Genomic DNA, 5,196 nt, shown 5'->3' with positions numbered 1-5,196 from the left:
AACTCTTTGCCCATCATATCTTATATGAGGCTTAATCAATTATTTGGCTCCCAATGCTCAAAACCTCATGTACATCCATTCTTCGTCTATATCGCATTAGTTAAGTTGTACTCACTAACTCAGTAAATATGCAAATTTGAATCTCAATGACCTTAGGTACATCCATTCTTGGCCACCAAAGTATTTACATAATTACAACATCTTATGCTTAACAATTATTTCAAGAAAATCTCTTAAACCAAATGCATTATCCCTATGTGACTATAGCCAACAATGCAAGTGTTCAAAATTTCTTAAATAATTGCCTTTGTGGAGAGCCATGATGCAATTTCCAAAATTGCACCATTACTAACTTAATCATTTTCTTGAAAGATTTCTTTGGCTGCCCTAATTACTATTCGGTCTCACTTTGCACATTAATCATTTTTCATGCATATCTCATATACATCATGAAAAAATATATCACATATATACATTTATACAATGGTAATGTTAAAAGACATCATCATAGACTATACTATGAGAATTCAATTCTAGCCACAAGGATTGAATTCAAGGCATCATAGGTTAACATCCATCTAATTGTAGCTTGATCACAATTCTCCAACTCTTGAAGTCTGGTGCTCCCACTGATCTCCATCAATGCTTGAACTCCATTTCTTCTTGTAGAATCACCAAACCAATTGCATAAAGTATCCTTGGTATACCAAGGTGAAATTACAAAAGAATTGAGCATACAAGCTCAAATAAATAAATGCACAACCTAAGAAACTACCATAATAACTTATGATATAATCCTTGTAAGAATTAAAATAATTATTATAAGCCCATAGAAATAAATAAGGAAGCAATCACATTGGTCTCTTAAAGTCCATGATCACCCATCATGCCAATTTCATACATTCAACTCTTGAACCTATATGTTAATCCTAAATTTCATATATTCAAAATTAGCCTAATCACTCATGAATCATATTCATACTCATGTTATATTCAATTTGGGACTTATGTTAAACAATTCAATCAACAAGAAAAGTCATAAAAGTTTATGAAAGACCTTGATCACATCTTTAGCCTAATAGACATTCCATCTTGGCATAATGGTGCTTCACTCAAAATTTGTGATTTTTCTTGCTATCTAATGGTTTTAAACATCATCATATGCATGTTAAACACCGCTAAACATGTCAAGTAAAAAAAAATGTTTGCAAAAGTGCTAATTTTGGCCGAACCATACGAAGGAGAAAAATTTTGCATTTCTTCAAATTTTCACCTAAATTTAACTTATGTTCAAGTCACAACTCATGCAACTTAACATTGTCCCAAGCTACCTATAACATGATTAATGTTCCTAATGGCAAATTAGGGTAGCTCTGATACCAACTAAAAGTGTTATGCACCAATTGCAAGATCAATTCATCAATAGATACAGAAATAAGCAATTTAAAATTTTTCGTTAACCTAAGGTTTCATGCATCATGCAATCCCATCAAGCTATTGAAAAATGCATCATTTAGTCATACTAAATCATGCTTCCAATGCTAATCAATCCTAATTGCCATTAGGAAATAATTTCCCTAAATTATACTAAGCTAGGGTTTTGGAGATTAACTTACCCTTGAGGCGCAGAATCTACAATTCCCAACAAATCCGGGTAGTGAAGACTATCAATTGCTAGTCCTCTAGCTTATCCATATAAGCACTTGATCAAAGCTCCTTGATCTTCTAAGAAACTCTTCAAATTTCCCTAAATGGGGTAACTAAGAAGAAAGGAGGAAGAGTATGTTGTGTTTCAAGATATTTCTATTTGAAACTAAGGAGAAACAATTTCTCAAGGCTTGATTCAAGAGTAGTAACACTTAGTGCTCTTGAATTTGGTTTCAAGGATGAAGATGAAACCTGAGAAAGAGAGAGGAAAGATGGCCGGCTCATTTGGGAAGAAGAAAACTCTCTTAATTTTCTTCTTATCCTTTACATAAATATTTCAATTTCTCATTTAATACAAATTAACAAATGGTGACTTTAATTGGTTAATCAAAAGCTTTTCCCAATCTCATTGGTCCATTTGTTAACACTTAGTATTAATCAAGAAATTAAGATTTAATTAATCATCATTAATCATGCCATTTAATTAATTAATCAATCATTAATTAATTAAATTTCTCCTAAGTTTGACCAACCCAAGTAAACATTTTGTGACACCCCTTACCCGGCTACAGTGTATCCGAGTAAGCTATGTCACACGGTGTACCGGCACACTCTATTTTACCTTAATTAATTTTTTTGTCAAAGTTTTGAATATAGTTTGTGAAATATAGTTCATTTATTGAAATTATAATTTATTTGAGGTTCCGGAAATTTTATAGAAAATCCGGCAGAATACCGGCAAAAAATGGAGAAAACAGTTCTTCGGAACCTGTTAAAAACACTTCCAAATAATTTGCAAACAATCTCAACTTCAATTCATCAACAAAATCTCAATATCAAGATCTCAACAACATTTCTCAATTTCAGTTCTTAATCATCCATCACATATTATAATCAAGTATAAATCACAAATAGATATTTACTTTTCCATTGACAAATACAATTTTTATAATTTACATGAACATCAATATACATTACACAAGTTTAATTACATATGAGAAAATCAAAATTAATTACAGAATGCCAAAATGACACCTAGTGTTCTACCAATGCACTGCAGAAGTTGAGGTGACACGGACACTGTGCAGAACTGTAGGATGGACTCACCCAGTCTGCGGTCTACACGATCAGTATCTCCAGTACCTACGCGTGGCAAAAGCAACGCGCTAAGCAATAATGCTTAGTGGTGCAATAATAAAATAAATGAAATAGCAAGAAATAAATATGTAACGAATGTATATGTTTTATTTGTTAGGTATTTGTATATCATTTACTTTGTCCACTTTTATTCATTTGGTTGCCCCAAGTAACCTACACTAGACGACTGGACTGGATAATGGGTAAACTGGCACTGGGTATCTAGTACCTCGGGCCGTCACACCATCAGTCCCATATGCATCTCCCGGTGTGCAACAGAACAGCTACCAAGCTATAAATAATCTCAGGCACAAGGCCAATCTCAATGCAAGGTCAAAATGGCTAAAAGCCATAAAATCACAGAATGGCATATTGCCATGTGCAGTACTGCTAACTGAACCCTATTGGCATGCCAAACTATCCAAACCAATCTTGTTAGGTATACTAGGGCATTTGATACTTTAAAATTCTTCAATCTTTAAATTTCAAGTTTCGGTGTCACTATTCACCTCTTTGGTCAACTAAAATGTTGACTTTTAGGTAGAAATTAGGTACATTAGTTTTGGCACTCCCAACATACCACATTTTGCATTTAAAACTTATTGGAATTGGTCACCATTACCATTTCTAACTTAAAACCAAGAGGGCAGAAATTTCAGTTTTTGAAGCCTAAGTTTACTGTTCCATTAAACACTGTTACAGTGGGAATTTGAAGAAATGGCAAACATGAAAGTTGTTCCTTATTTTGTCTAGTTGAATTTCTTTTTTTGAATCACTCCATTTGGAGTTTTGTAGCTCCAGATATGGTCCAAAAACCACAGCTGGCCGGATTTGCAAAACTGCAGAATTACCAAATCTACAGTAACATGAACAGTGAATGTGATTGCATTTTTGAATTGGTTCTGGTCATAATTTGGGGTAGGTTCCTTCATGAAAGTTGTTTGTCTATGTCTTAACTTGTTGCTGTAAATATTTCAGGTTAATTGACCAAATCTACAGTGAATTATGGCCAAATGAACAGTTACTGTTCATTTAGTCATTTCTGCAGGTGCTGTTGCAGGGTGTCCGGATTGGGGCCAACTTTTGGTCCACTTGCTTTGGTCTTTTGGGCATAGTTTCTTCAGCCAAAATGTGCCATTATAAGCCTAGTTTCATGTCCAATGGGCCAAACACCAATTGGACCTACACAGCCAAAGATATGGCTGTCCAAGTGGGCTGGAATCTCAGCCACTCTGCTGCTGTCCCTAGGCAGCCTACACCTTCACTTTGCCATGCTATATTTCGGTCCAAATTGTGGTCGACTTACCTAAAATGGTCACTAATTGACCATTAAAATGTTCTCTAACAATTTCCTAAGCCAAGTCAAATTTTCACTTCTCAAAACCCTAGTTCCATATGAGTTTTCACAAATTTCCTTAGTTAATTCTTTCATTCTTTGTATGTGTATATGTATACACTTTAAACATAGGCTCTAGTTCACTCTAAGTCCATCAAAACAATCAAAATAATTCCTTCCTTAGGGCTGCTGAAAATTGAAGATACTCTAACATATAATATTTACTCCAAATTATTACAATTTCTTAACTCAAATTGATGCTCTAACAAAGATTAAAAGAGTGAGAGAGGAAATATAGCACTAACCTCTTTGCTCAACTTATTGAGCTTGTGAAAACTCTAGAATTCCTCCTCTTTGTGGCTGCCTAGAGTTACCTTGTGATGTGGGGATAAGTTTTAGTGAATGGAGTAGGAAAATTTATGGTGAAATAAGGAGAGAACTTGAGCTTTGGTTGAAGGATTAATGGAGGTTTAGGGCAAGCAAAGTTTCGGCTGGAATTGGAGAAGAAGAAGGCAGCTGCATTTTTAATTCTTTTGTCTTGGTTTGTCTCTTTTATTGGTTAGTTTAAAGGGTTGTTTAATTTTGATTGGTGGAAGTTTTTAAATGACATCTTAATGATGTCATATTTGGCTTTTTTATTGATTTTTCTTTTCTTTTCTTTTCTACTAACTTCAAATTAATTTTTCATCAACTTTAATTCTTATTTTGTGTCATAATAATTATTTACTTAACTGGACAAGTCGGCCAAAAATCACCTCTGAAGGCAAAATGACCAAAATGCCCTCCGTTTGGCTTAACGGGTCAAAATTGTCTATACCGATTGAAAAATTTTTCTAAGTATTTTCTTGGCATTCTAATGCCATGGGAACCTCAATAACCCTTCTCTGGAGTCCCAAAAATTATTTTATAAATTTTCTCTCGGGTCTAGGGCTCCAAGTTGCGAGAACCGCAACTTCCCACTGGGTTACCCATCGCTAGGGCACCGGCTCGTTTAACTCGGTTGTATTTTATTTCTAAAATTTTTACTAAATTTTTCTTATTAATATTTAAGTTATTTATGGTTCTTGACTTTAGTT

This window comes from Hevea brasiliensis, chromosome 12 (assembly GCF_030052815.1).
Source record: "Hevea brasiliensis isolate MT/VB/25A 57/8 chromosome 12, ASM3005281v1, whole genome shotgun sequence".
Taxonomy (NCBI): Eukaryota; Viridiplantae; Streptophyta; class Magnoliopsida; order Malpighiales; family Euphorbiaceae; genus Hevea; species Hevea brasiliensis.
This window is presented reverse-complemented; position numbering follows the sequence as displayed.